Source organism: Ambystoma mexicanum, chromosome 1p (genome assembly GCF_040938575.1).
Source record: "Ambystoma mexicanum isolate Mex_15411 chromosome 1p, UKY_AmexF1_1, whole genome shotgun sequence".
Taxonomy (NCBI): Eukaryota; Metazoa; Chordata; class Amphibia; order Caudata; family Ambystomatidae; genus Ambystoma; species Ambystoma mexicanum.
The window spans coordinates 90,214,818-90,230,519 of record NC_090921.1 but is presented as its reverse complement, the minus strand read 5'-3'; positions in this window follow the sequence as shown (position 1 = coordinate 90,230,519).

The window sequence follows — 15,702 nt, the reverse complement described above, 5'->3', positions numbered from 1 at the left end:
CAGGGTTATAAAACAGGAAGTCAGCAGAGATACAGAGAATTACGCAGTGATAATATTCCAAGGTCAGGAAAATCAAGCGGCAAGAATGCATCAGAGGTACTGAGGTCTAGGCAGGACCAATCCAAAGATCAGGCATGGTTGGGAAATAACCAGGCAGCAGCTGTACTGTCAGATGAATACAGAGACAATGATCTTTAATGGTTGACCATTGATAAGGTTTTTGCATCACTGCAAAAGGGTAATCGATCCTAGCTCAGAAGGAACAATACTGGATCATTACCCTTCAAGCAAGTGAGGAAGGTCAGAACACATGATTTTTCATCTAGTTGTGCTTTATCAAGAAGATTGGGTGGATGATTCATGGCATGTGCGTCCTTCATAGTTAATTCAACACATTTAGCCGGTGTCCTCTAAGCTACAATTCCCAGTATTAAGATGGTGTCCATTGGATGTTGGATCGGTGGAGCTATATCAACGGGATGGATTATGCCATTGAGTCCTGTTATATAATGATTATAGTCGTCCGAGATATAATATTAGTCAAAACTGATTTTCCTCTTGGAGGGGAGCGGTGGACGGGCGATTCCGTGTGGGGCTGTAAGTGCATTTTGATTGGTTTGTTTTTGGCAGCAGTCAGGTGCGTGTTGTGGCAATTTGCAAAGGCATTAACGCTAAAGTGAGCATTATACCTGGTGTCTCAAATGAGAGCAGGGACAACTGGAATAATAAGAACAATCCTCACATGTCGGTGATATTGATATTCAAGGATTCATTCACAGTTATTTGTATATAATTTGTGTAGAATGAGGCATTCATGGAGTACTGACGGAGTGATGTGGCATCCACAAGGAGGGACACTGACATAACTAATTAAACTGGGAGTTGGATCCCTTTTTTCTCACCTTTCCTGGATCTTGTATAGGGTAAATGCCCATTGATTCAGAGAGCAATTTAATTTAAGGATGGAGCAAATGGATTAGTTGTCCATAAGGTTCCTTTGTTGTGTTACTTACTAAGGTCAGTGAAGCTGTCTATCCTTGCAACCTAATTATAGAGTTGGTTTCAATGTTTTTCTCACCGCTTGGTGGTTTGCTGCAACAATGCTCTAATGAACGTAATCGACCAAGCGACCAGGAGTATGTCAGTTCGGGTAATGAGAGGTGTTCACCTGCATGTCTCCTGTGATTCCTGTTTGGATCGACAAGGCTTAATTCCCCAAGTAGTTTTAATTGATTTAAGTAATTCACAGGTGCATGTTCACTAAACGTAGTTTATACCATTGAGAAAGAATATTTATATTGAATATCTTTGTCTCTTCTTCCTTTTCATTTTTTTGTAATTGTATATGTTAGTATTGTTTGTTAGTGTATAACTTTAGCAAACTGTTTAGATTATCTAAATATGTTTTAGATAAATTTGCAAAGCAAATTCTTTAAATAAAATCATATTTATTCAATAAGATGTGGATTACATTGTATTTTTTCATGTAACCGTTAGAAATCAGGTGTATCAATAGTTGGTTGGTTGTACTCCTCAGTTTTCCCTTTGCTCTGCTGAGGCACAGTTGGTTTAGCAGTAGAACCTCAGGGGTAGTAAATATTACAGACAAGTGTGCTGGCCTTGAGGGTTCCCTTATGGTTCACCAGGGTAATGTAGGTTTGTAAGTGTGAGAACGTGTTATAACACTGCTGCAAAGTATACCAATAAACAGATCCATGATCCATATGTCCATGCCACATGATCCATGTGTCCACACATGATACATACTTTCATACCACATGAACCATGCTGCCACAGTACATGATACATTCTTCCATGCTACATGATCCATGTTTCCACACTACATACTCCATATTTCCATGAAACGTGTCTCATGTTTCCACACTACATGATCCATATGTTCATGTCGCATGACCCATGTTTCCTCAGATGATATATACTTTCAACGCACATGATTCGTGTTTCCACACTACATGATAAATACTTCCATGCTACATGATCAATGTTTCCAGACTACATGATCCATGTTTCCTTGCCACATGATCCATGTTTCCACACTACATGATACATGCTTCACATTTCCAAACTACATGATCCATATTCCCATGCCACATGATCCATGTTTCCACACTATATGATTCATACTTCCATGCAACATTATGCATGCTTCCTCAGTACATGAATCATGTTTCCACAGTACATGATACATACTTACATGCCAAATGATCCATGTTTCCACACTACATGATCGATATTTTCATGCCACATGATCCATGCTTCCACACTACATGATCCATATTTTGATGCCACGTGATCTACGTTTCCACACATAATACATACCGCCATGCCACATGATCCATGTTTCCATATTACATGATCTATATTTCCATACTACATGATCCATATTTCCATACTGCATTATACAAACTTCCATGCTACATGATCCATGTTTCCATGCCACATTATCCATGCATCCTCCCTACATGATCCATATGTTCATGCCACATGATCCATTTTTCCACACATGATGCATGCTTCCATGCCACGTGATCCATGTTGCCACACTACATGGTACATTCTTCCATGCTACATGATCCATGTTTCCACAATACATGATCCATGTTTCCCTGCCAAATTATCCATGTTTCCACACTACATGATACTTACTTCCATGCAACATGTTCTATGCTTCTACCCCACATTATCCATATTTCCATACCACATGATTCATGTTTCCACACTACATGATACATATGTCCATGCCACATGATCCATGTTTCCACACTACGTGATACATATGTCCTTGCAAAAAGATCCAAGTTTGCTACATACTTCCATGCCACTTGATTGATGTTTCCACACATGATCAATTTTTGCATTCCACATGATCCATATTTCCACACTACATGATACATACTTTCATGCCATATGATCCACGTTCCCACACTAGATGATACATATTTCCATGCCACATGATCCATGTTTCCACACTACATGATCCATATTTCCATGCTACATGATCCATGTTTCCACCCTACATGATCCATATTTCCATGCCACATGATCCATGTTTTCACACTACATGATACATACTTCCATGCAGCATGAGCCATGCTTCCACACAACATGATCCACATTTTGATGCCACATGATCTATGTTTCCACACATGATACTTACTTCCATGCCACATGATCCATGCAGTATGATCATGCTTCCACCCTACGTTATCCACATTTCCATGCCACATGATCCATGTTTCCACTCTACATGATCCATATATTCCATGCCACGTGATCCATGTTTCCACACTACATAATACACACTTCCATGCAGGGTGATCCATGCTTCCACACTCCATGATCCATATTTTGATGCCACATGATCTATGTTTCCTCTCATGATACATATTTCCATGCTACATGATCCATGTTTCCACCCTACATGATCCATATTTCCATGCCACATGATCCATGTTTTCACGCTACATGATACATACTTCCATGCAGCATGAGCCATGCTTCCACACAACATGGTCCACATTTTGATGCCACATGATCTATGTTTCCACACATGATACTTACTTCCATGCCACATGATCCATGCAGTATGATCATGCTTCCACCCTACGTTACCCACATTTCCATGCCACTCTACATGATCCATATATTCCATGCCACGTGATCCATGTTTCCACACTACATGATACACACTTCCATGCAGGGTGATCCATGCTTCCACACTACATGATCCATATTTTGATGCCACATGATCTATGTTTCCTCTCATGATACATATTTCCATGCTACATGATTCATGTTTCCACATCTGAAACAGCAATCCATAGTGCTGTACCTAGTGTTAATGCCCAGCCTGCATTCAGTTCCCTGAAAACTTGATCCTGTTTAATGTACTCAAACTCAAACAGCACCCAAACCTTGCAAAGCAGCTTCCTCGTAATCTATCCAGTGCCCAATAAAGTTCACCCAATTTCAAATACACCTGCAATGGTCAAGACGGCAAGGCTGGTTGCTGAACAAATCACGCTCTCTGTTCCGACAGTGAAACAATGCTGAGGTCCACACTGCAAACTTCTGTTATGCATACACCTAAAACATATTCCAGAAAAAACACCAGTTTTTCTGGTCAAGATCTATTTGATGCAAACAAAACCAAAAACAACACTGATTAATGGTCCTCTCTTCATCCTGAGCGCGCACTATTGAATCACACTTTAGTCTGCAAAGATGTCACTCAGTGCATTCATACTCAATACACATACTACATGTTATGTTAACCTCATACATCTCTTGTAGCATCATTACATTTGCGTATTTCTGGGTTCCTCTACAGAACAATGCTTTCCCTTCTACACAGAACAAAAGAAGCCTGTACCCTCTGCCAACGAGATCTTTACATCTGGGCATTTTTACTTCTTACATCAGCGGAGGAACTATTAGGTTCCTTCCTCTGTCGACTGACAATTTCCCTTGTACCTGCAAGTATCAAACCCAAATGAGCAGTGCTCTTCCCGCTCAATTGGCAGATGAGCTTTTCTCATTACGATCTTCTTTGCTCCTACAGATCGTACTTCGCACTGCAGCACTGCATGACAATTTTTTTTTTTTTAACGCTATATTTTAGGCTCCCTACTGCTTTTACAGAACTCTTTTTACTCTTTTAGACAACTATAATCAGCATAGTTTCCCTTTTCTTTGCTTATACACTGGTGTGCTCACTACTTCTTTCCCACGTTGTATCTACGTTGTAGGGTGCTTTACTCTGACTGTCCACAGAGTAATACTTCGCTCTGACCCTGCTCAGCGTCATATTGCCTGCACAGGACCAACGTAACGGCTGGCATGTAAGCTTTCACAACGTTCTGTTCTGTCACTAACACGCCGCTCAACACAGTGACATCATAATTTTCTATTTTACTCGGGAACATGTTGTATCTCCTGATTGCCAAACCGTCATTCTTCCTGAATGCTTCTTGCTACCAATGACGCCACTAGCGCATACACATTATGGGCATCTGCATTCTTGATCACTCGATGTCGGTACCACCTTCATTAGACATACACTGTCTCTTTTACTGAAAAGCATCACTTAAACACATATCGTAGGCATTTTTCGTCCTGTACATTTTGCCTCAACCTTTAGTGCAAATTCTTCCTGGTACTGCCTCTGCACCGATCACACTTTGTAAACTCTCTAAACCCCTACTACTTCTCATACAAAGCGCTTACAGCTTCACAGTATTGCTATAGCTCTAGCTCTAATGGAAAACTACCTTGGGACGTAATCCCTACCCATACTTCAGACAAAGTACATTACTAAAATGGGACGTAATCCCTCCAACATCTTCATCTTCGCAACTTTAATAATAATATGGGAGGAAAAACCCTACACATACTTCAGACTTAAAACTCTACTTCTAGGGGACATAATCCCTATACTGGCTTCAGACTTCATACTTCAATGAAATGAGACAAAATCCCTACACTTGCTTCAGACTTCAAACTCTAATGCTAGGGGACGTAATCCCTACCATTTGTAAGAGGATTCAATTCAACACTACAGCTAAGTCAATGCCTAGTCTGGGATACTGAATGGAAACCCTTATTGATATATCTTTATGTCCAGTTCATGCGTTCTGGATGACTACCCCTATATAACACCCCTCCCTTGGAATCCCCCTGACCCCACTGAGCCAAGAAGTAGTTCTGTTTTGCAAGTTTAAAAGGTTTATTTGATAATTTAAACAATATATATATATATATCACGCTTTATAATAAATTAATAATTGGATATCACACTTAATCTGATTAGTAATCAATAATGGATAGTCTGGCACTAGCACACTTGTGAATAGGAACAGAAGAATAAGGTGGTAGAGAATGCTTTATATAAGTTCAGATGGATGTAATGTTGAATGAAAATGCAATACAGAAAATACTCAATATGATTTCAACAAAACAATGTAATCACTTTTCTCTGGCAATCCCCTCCCCCCCTTTATGCAATGCAAGGAAATGGAAGGAAAGCACACAGTTCTCAGAAATGCAATCAAATGTAATTCAGTTCACCCCAGCAAGCTTAGATTACAGATCGGAGTTTTAAACACAGGCCCAAAATGCTTTTATATGTGCTGGAAATGAAGTGAAAAATATACTAAAATGCTTTTAATTCCCTCTAGGAGGTTCAGGGTGAGTGAAATATACTTGGGATGAGTTCAGGCTCACTTTAGCAAGGATCTAGGAGTAACTAGCAGGTTAAAGGAATTTTTGGCAAATGAAAGCAAGAAGCTTCTGTTTTCACACGTGGAGAAATTTGCAAATCGCGGCAAATTCGCGAGTGCGTTTTTCGCGATTGCGGCAAAACTATAGGGACTAGCACTATCGTTTTGGGGTCCTAGGACAGCCTAGGATCTCAGCTTCCAGATGAAAGTCTCTAGGACAAACGGTCACGGAGATATGAGCGATTAAATAAAGGTCGTTTTTCAGATTTTAAATTTTAAAGTTCAAAAAGACAAGTGACAGCTAGCAACTAGAAAATGACAGGTGACAGTTAGGAGGCAGTTCTACTTAGATTAAAATAGCTTGGATTATATTATTTTAACTAAGAGATTGGTTCTGCACAGTCTTGCTAGGTACTCACACTATATTCTTGAATTAGATGGGCCTCGCCACGAATCTGGTCAGGTTTTAGACTGGACTCTGGTCTGGTCTCTGCACTTCACAGTGATCTGGGTCAGCTCTCTCTGGTTCTGCTAACAGCGGTCTGGTCTGGGTCTGCTCTCTCTCTGGATTCTGGAGATTGATGGATTTAAAGTCTGGATCTTTCTGCACAGCTTTCTCTAGAGATTGATGGCGGTAAAGTATGGATTTTCCGGCAGAGCGTCCCGCAGCAGATGGAAATGAATGTCCCTATCTGTCCTGTCTGTCTGCTTTTATCTGTTTTTAAAATGGGTGTGTGTGCAGCATCACTAGGCTCTACCCCTCTCCACTTATCATTGGCCACTTCATCCACTTCCTCTTGATTGGGGGAATGAAATGAAGTGTCATCATGATGAGGTCTGTTTATGATACAGAGATCCCACCCCTGTCAACTTTACACACAATCTATATTTGCTCAAAAAGACACATTTGCACAGGTACACATTTGTTTAAAATTACATGCACCCCTCACATATCACAGGAGGTATACCCTGTCCAAATCTGCTCTTCCTGAGAGCTTGCATTCAGAAATGGCAATATTTTGCACTTTTTAACTGGTTTGCAATTTCGGACATTAACCCAAATTTACACACATGTGCACAAGGAGTATGGACATTAGTTGATGAAGTGTCAGATTTTTCACATGCATACATTTTGAGTAATATCCTCTTTTCCGCTAAAACCCCCCTGAACATACCACCGGGTCCTAACACGTCTTAAATTGTGGGCAGAAAAATCACAAGAATTATGGCATCATTTAAATAATTATGACAAGTCCGTACTATGAGTTATTCATCTTTTTCTAAAACCATATTCTGGCTGGCAGGGGTGTGTCTTTTCAGGTCACATGGTACAGAAACCAGTCTTTCCAATTTCTGCCAAGCTCAGAGACCCTGCCCCTCCCAGCTTCTGCCAAGAGGAAGCTGTTTTACGACATCTGCAATAGACCATCTGCCTGGGTGAAGGGGGTTGCATTGTTCAGAGCTCCTGTATTCTGTGGGGGCTCCCCTTAATTCAATTATCAGAGAGATGGCATATCCTTAGTGTGGCCAGCAGGAAACAGCCAGGCCTGGGAAGTTACTTGTGAATCAAGTTTCACTCCTGATGGGGGTAGTTGCCAGGCAAAATTGGAATCTCTTTAAGCCAGTTTTTAGCCACATGTCATTTCTGTTCCCCAGTTTTCTGCATTCAAATAACTAACAATTTTTTACATATGCAGCTAGAATGCTGATTCTAAGTTTAAAACTATGACATTTAAACAATTGCAGCCTATGTGACACTCAAAAGTAGGTCACTCATTTCTTTTAAACATTTAGATTTTTAGTGTCTTTCAGTCCAAATTTACTTAAACTGCTGAAATCCACAGCTCAGCCAGTCTTGTGATGAACATTGTTTTAGGCTCATCCTCTTTCCAGATTTTGTATGCCCACAAGACTTTATTCTGCCAGATGTCCGCTGGTGTTCAGTGAGATTTTTGGATGTGTTGCAAATAGGCATTTTGAGCTGGCATTCAGAGAAACAAAAGGTGATTTTAAAGTGCGGTTTTTCCTTTGGCACACATTTCACTCATGGCACCCCAGCCCATCCTGCTCGCACTGGTGGGTGGCAAGTTAGGCAACCATTTTAGTGTGCACAACTGCGCGGTTTTCATAGATTCTGGCGCACATGTGGGCTTTTTCGGCCCTCTTGGATTTCCTAAGCCCACAGCACCAAATGTTGTAGCCTAATAGTCCAAACGTGGGTCAGGACACCCAACACCATACTTCCGACTTCATACTTTAATTATATGGGAAGAAATCCCTACACATACTTGCGACTTCTGACCTACACCTAGGGGACGTAATCCCTCAAATTTCAAACTTCATGCTAAACTACTCCGGGACCTACTCCCTATATTTGCTTCAGACTCCAGATTACCACTCTGGGAGGGAATGCCACTCCAAACTTTAAAACCTCAACACTTCAAACAGGAGACACTGACATACCATTCTTCCATACATGTTAGCTTACTTTTGACATTAGTATATCTTGTTACAAATAAACAACAATTTGTAAATCTATACATATCTAAGAGCCCATGGCGCATTCCTGCAGCCTATTTTTGCTATAAATTCCATCTCTCTTTGGACAACATTAACCTGAAACTCCTCAAACTTGTTATTTCTAGTCCACTCAGGTCAGTCATCATTCATACACTTACAACCTTCACAACATGGCCTATAACCACATTCTCTTAGAGTCCATAAAAGTCCATTTATGGCTGCAAATCCTCAAAGCGTTACATCTATATCAGCTTTCACATAAGCTCATAAACGCTTCCCAGTCCACTCTCATCCTGCTGCTGACCCATTTACATGTGCATATTACAGTTATGAACGTTATGAAGAGTCCATTTTTATAGCTGCAAACCCTCAAAGGGCTATCTAAAAATTAGGCATGGGCACTGGTTATTACACAGCACTATCGCCATTTGCTGCTCTCTCGCAAGCACATCGTCATGTCTATTTCTGCTGCGTTAACAACATTATCAGCTCTTACATCATTTTAAGCAATGCATATAGTATACACCTTCTTGTGAAAACTTCCAACACTAAAAGCATAAAGGATACATATGGCGCATTTCTTCTTCTGTTACTTTACACTACGGGACTGTCAGTTGGTTTGCTAAAACCCACGTTAGGAAGTACCATTTCTCTGCCCCATTTCTTTGATGCTGCTCAGTTCGTGCAGATGCCTGAACCAATTGTCCACCCTGCATTCCTGTTACGTCTCCGTACACCTCCTGTGATGTCGGGTCCCAGTTAGTACACCTCCTGTGCTCGCTTCGTAATTTGCCGTATGCCCCTGCACGATCACGAACGCAGCTTCAACAAAGCTATAAAAGTGCTCTGATGCAGACTGCGCTTCTTCCCTCTGCACGTATGAGCGGCTCCTTTTTTTTTTTTGACATCCATGCTCTAATTCTATTTACTGTCTATCAGGAGACAGTGGTGACTGTTAAAGCACTCGGACTGTCTCGCTTTCTGGCTAAACATGTCGCATGACATCATCATGTTGCTGTAAGCACACAGGTCCTTTACTTGAGCGCTGTTACACTTCCCTTCCCATTCCATCACTAGGTTACGGCTTCCGAACTGAAAGAGCTGAAGGAACTGCTTAATTCCTCTCCTTCGCCAACTCCCTCAGCGTCTGTGTGACGTCATCAGTGTCAAATGAACCACCGATCCGAGCAAAGCTCCTGGTGACCAACAGTCATTGCGTCACACGGCCAACTTTACCCTTGGGAGACCAACAATTTCCTTTACTTTTAGACTAGCACTTCTTCAGAGAGACCACTTGCTCCTGCAGAGCTTTACCCGTACCGTTCCCTTGCAGATTAATCAATGCTGTTGCTGGCGCAGGACACACCACACAATAAAAGTCACTAGGAAAGCAACTTTTAAATAGGTTCCTCCTTAGACACTCTAATGCTCCTTATGCAGGAAACGTCCTTTCAAATAGTGTCGCCTCATTTACTTCCAGGGCATATTGGGTCTGCACTTTTCTTCACATTCACCCGTGGGGTGGGGCTGGGCAAGCTTATCTTCACTTCCTTTACTTCATTGGTTCTTTGGGACCTGCTCCAGACTCGATGGGTTCCTTTATGCATCACCATGACCCTGGGCGCTCAACTAGGCTGCCTATGCTTCTTCACCTGTACCTCTGGGCCTGCGCTGGAGCTTTTTCAATTCATCACTGCTTTTATTGGCCTTACTTTGCTTTCCCCCCCTTTTCTAAAAATGTTTCCTTTCCAGGAACAACTTTCGTCCTAGGGTTTCTCTTAGCTTAATGACCCTTTGGACTCCCCACTTCCATCTGTAGCTTCATATGAAAGTCATTACCAAACTAACAGGCCTTGCGCTTTGCCTGTGGGGTATTATTCTTCTCTGAGACTGGGCTTCTTCTTTCCCAAATCTCCTCTTCTAAACCCCCTGTGCTCTTGGGCCCCTGGGTGATGGGACTTACTTCTGGATGACTGGGGGTAGTGGTCTCTCTCTACTTCTTCTGCTGCTCCCCCACCACAGCTCAGCTTTCTTCCTCTCTGCATGGGTTCTTGAAAATCCTCATCGCTAATATTATAAAGCAGCTTTTGTAGACTTCTTAGGCTTATTTGGTAAGTTCTTTATTATAAGTTAAATAAGCTGTTAACTAGGAGAGACCACCGGGTCCCATCACCCAGGCTCAACTGACCAGGCAGGAACCCAGGGGCTGGAGTCATAGCCGAACATTCCGCAGGCTCACACAGCGTTCCAAGCTAGGACACAGCAGCATTCCTGCAGTCATGCACTGGCAACAAGTACATTATAACAGGAATGGAAGGGTTAAACCCAACAGAATTTGTGGAAACCATGCTACAACAAGAAGTTGACGCGGGACGGCTGTCACAGGGCTTCTCGGTGGAGAGAGCCCACAGATCTCTACAAACGAGGCCCCCACCAGGCTCCTGTCCCCGCCCGATGATAGCGAAGATTTTCAATTTCCGAGACAGAGAAATAATACTCCAGTACTTCCGGGAATGGGGGGAAATAAAAAGATCCAGAAACAACAGGGAAAGCTTATAAAGCTAGAGTGCACGGTACAACCGTGTTTGTCCTTTTAACCGTTAACAAAATCATATATGGTAACACAAAAACAACGGTTTTATAGGAAAGAAGGTATTCAAGGTGCATCAGATGTATGCAAAACAAATAGGTGAGTTAAAGTGCTCACACTCAAATACATGAAAAGGAGGGCCACCTGACTCGGCGTACCTTACCCTAAGGAAGAACCCCCTGACCCTGACGGGGTGCCTATCCCTGGGTTACGCGTGATGTATCGCCTACTAAAAAGATATAGAGGAGAGTACTGTCCCTCAACCTTCTATATTGGTGGCAGTGTCTGAAGACAGAGACGAGTAGTCCAACAGGGACATCTAAAAAGTGGTAGACTTCAGCAGGTAAGGCAGCGTGCAACAAAACTGTATATTAGATCTTGAGGCTGCTAAAATGCATGGATACAACCTGCGAAACAGGTCAACTGCTTATATTCCATCCAGAATGTATAACTTTAATGATTCCCGTAGGTCATTGTAGTTGGAGTGTGAAACAGTGCTGCTGGAGACACCACTGGAGGGTGCAATAAAACAAACCCAGCCAAAGCGCTGTAGGGCTAAAAAATGGCTCTTGTAAAAAAGGTGTAGCTCGCTCTGTGAAGGTGAGTGTGCTACAGTTAGCAATTTTTAAAGAATACAGTCTCTTTGGTTGGTGTAAGAGAGATCACGGGTAGGTCATGAGAGCCCTCATGACCGAAAGAGGTCGACCGGTTTCGATGGCGTGGGAGATTCAAACCATCTTCTTCAGGACCGTGACTTGAAATGCAAACAAGTTTGCCAAATGTTCAGGTAGATGCTGAACAAGGGGATGCTGGTGTCTCCTGTAGGGAGACAGAAGGGAGGGGGAGAGACAGAGAGGGGCAATCAAAAAATGGAAAGCAAGCACCAATAGTGTGCAGACTTACAGGTGGTGTTTGTCATGCGTAGAGTAGAGCATGTCGGAGCAAAAAACTGCAGCGGTCAGAAGTTTGCAGGAATGGTGGAGGTGCCTGGACACCTGTGTAGGGTCTCAACGCCAAAAGTGAGGGAAAACGGGGACAAGGGGGTGAGGGGGAGGTAGGCCGTGAAGGAACGAGTCTCTCCAGGTGACTGATGAGCTGCTGCCTAGGTAGTGAGGGGCAGCGAGTGTGCTAGTGTGGGAAATAGTGCACTACAGGGCAGGAAGGCAGTGAGCCTCTGTGTGGTCCACAAAAAGGGGGAGCTATCCCAAAATGGTGCAAGTAAAATGGAGGGGGCTGGACCTACCTCTTCGCCAAAGCCTCTAGGCACAAGGCCTGTCTGGGAGGCGAGGGATGACACTGGATTGCTTACAGCATCGTGCTGGTGAGGAAGAATCGAATACCTGCACAATCTGGTGATAATGTGCCTGAAGGAAACAAAAAGACCACAGAGTGTGGATGGTAATGGCTCCAAAACCACATGGCTTCATGAGTTGGAGTATAGAGCCAAAGTGTCTAGGGGTGTGCCATACCTTTAAAGCTGCAACTGCTGGGCTCCGTGAAATCCGTGAGCTGTATCGAGCTGGTACAGCTCGAGACTGGCGGTTTTAAGAAATGAGGCCCACCGCCTATAAAAAGAAGCGAGCAACGCGCTCGCGCTGGTTTAGGCGACGGCGGCGTCGGCGTGATGCGGCTGGCTCCAGAGAAACGCCTCGAACGTTCGGAGCCAGCGGAGGAAGCCCAAGCGCCTCTCGAAAGAGTAGCAGAGCGCGCTTTGATTCCGAAGGATCGGGCACTGAAGCCCGATCTCATGTGGAAGAGACTCGATGGGAGGGGGGAGGGGGAGGGAAGGAAGGGGGGGGAGAAAGGAAAATACAAAGAAGGGGTGAGGGGGGGAAGCAGGGGGAAAGAAAGAAGGGCAACAATTGGCACCAGGGGGACTCGAAAAAAGGGGGGGCTATGGGGAATAAGGGAGGGGAGGGGGGGGGTTTGTTTTGGTTTGAGGGAAAGGGGAAGGGGGACAAATGACCATGACCGGATGGGGTGGTCAAGATTGCTCATGAACCCTGGGCAGTATGAGGAGGGTTTACCTCATGGGACTCATGGTATGTCTAGAGGAGTAAGGGTAGAAACAAAAGAGCACTATTGCTGTGCGTGGGATAGGTGATTCAGGACAACACTGCTAGTTCGTGCCACTGGATTTGTTCATTCAGACCTTCTGAATAGGTATTGAGTCTATAAATCCACATCTGTTCTCTTTTGAAAAGTATATTGTGGTAGTTGCCGCCTCTGCGAGGCGGTGTGATTTTTTCAATGATGGTCCATTTGAATTGGTCCGCAGTATGTCCTTTAGATGTAAAATGAGTCACCAATGGTGCAGTAAGTTTGTTCGTTCTTATGCATGATTTGTGTTCGGTCATGCGGGTTCGAACTGGCCTAATGGTCATTCCAATGTACCTCAGGTTGCATGGGCAAGTGATCATATAAATGACGCCCTTGGTGTTGCAATTGGTAAATGTGTTCTGTGTCCATGGTGTTTTCCAACCTATTTCTATCTGCGTGGTTCTAGAGGTCTGAGCGCACATGGAGCAATTGCCACAAGGTGCATGGCCTTTGATGGATGGGGTATTCCAAAGGGTCCCCTGCGTGAGGACATCCCTGGGTGGACCCGGTGTGAGGGTTTTGACAACCTTGTCTCTCACGTTGCAACGTCTCTTGAGGGCAAACCGTGGGACAGGGATGGTAGATTCGCCTGTGTTTAGAATAGGCCAAAGTCTTTTAACTTCCCGCTTAATTTTATTCAGCAGGGGTGAGAAACTGAATACTGCTGTGAAAGTGTTGGACTCACGTGGTTTAGTATGTTGTTGTAAGGTAATAGAACGTGGAATGTTGCTAGCTCTTTTACAGGTGTCCTTGATAATCCTCCTGGGGTAACCTCTCTCGCCCAGTTGTATTTGCAGTTGTTTCGATTGTCTGGTGTAGTCCGGAGTCTGTGTACACAGCCTCCGGTAACGTAAGAACTGTCCAAAGGGGAAATTGTCTCTGAGTGCCTTGGGGTGGTAGCTTGAGTAACAGAGCAGGGCGTTTCTGTCTGTAGATTTCTTGTAGACGCTCGAGTGAAGGTTCCCGCTAACTGCTGAGATGGCAAGATCGAGGAAGTGAGTTTTGGATCTATGTCTCTCCAAGGTAAACTTGAGGTGTGGATTGAGGGAATTGAGCCAGATGTGGAAGGCCTCTATCTCGTGTTCTAAGCCTCGAAATATCACAAAAATGTCATCGATATATCGCCGCCATATAATTAGGTGTGCGAGATACGGATTAGTCTCTGGATAGATATGTTGGCGTTCGAATGAATCAACATATAGATTGGCGAGGCTGGGGGCAAAAGTTGCCCCATCGCAGTCCCTGAGATCTGTTGGTAAAATGTGTCTTCAAAGAGAAAAAAGTTCTTGGTCAGTGCTATTTCTGCGAGAGATAAGATGAAATTAGGCGGGACTCCATGGAGGTCCATACCTGAGTGTAATAGCCTGCTGAGCATGTGCAGTGTTTCCTGCTGCGGTATCCGGGTGTAGAGGGATTCAATGTCAATGGTGACTAGCCATTCTGTTTCTGGATCGTGTGTGATGGTGTCTAAAAGAATCAGCATATTTGAGGAGTCTTTCACATAGCTAGTCATTTTTGGGACTTGATCTTTGATAAAGAAGTCCACATATTGTGAGAGGGGTTCCAGAACAGAGCTAATTCCTGAAACAATGGGACGGCCTGGTGGAGGAGTAAGCCCTTTGTGAATTTTTGGAAGAGCATACATGGCAGGGATCCGGGGGTGGGGAGGGGACAGAAAAGCGGCTTCCCGAGCGCTAATGTGTCCCTCAGCTTCTGCCTCGTAGATGATAGGTGCTATCAGAGCCTGCAAACATGGAGTAGGGTCTCTCGGTAGAATACAGTAGCTGTTTGGGTCATCAAGTAGGTTGGTGACCATTGTGATGTATTTAGTGGTATCCATAATGACAATGGCACCCCCTTTGTCCGCTGGTTTAATCATGATGTCTGGATTGTTGGCTAAGTCTGTTAGAGCAAGCAGTTGGGGTTTGGTGCAGTTATTATGGATAAATGGAATGTTGGATTCAAATTCGGAGATCTTTTTGTGCAATGCCTGTTCAAAAGTAACTGATTCTGCGGTGTTTGCACAATGCGGTGGGAAGTACTGTGATGGAGGGCGTAGGCCCGTCACATCTTTGTCTTCGTAGGTATGGTTTGCAAAATACTGACTCAGTCGTATCTTACGCATCATTTGAGTAACTTCTACCCTGGTCTGGAACGGGTCATAGCGGGCTGTAGGGATGAAAGCTAAGCCTTTTTGTAGAATCTCTTGTTCGGGTCTGGTAAGGATATGGGCGGATAGGTTCACGATAAGTG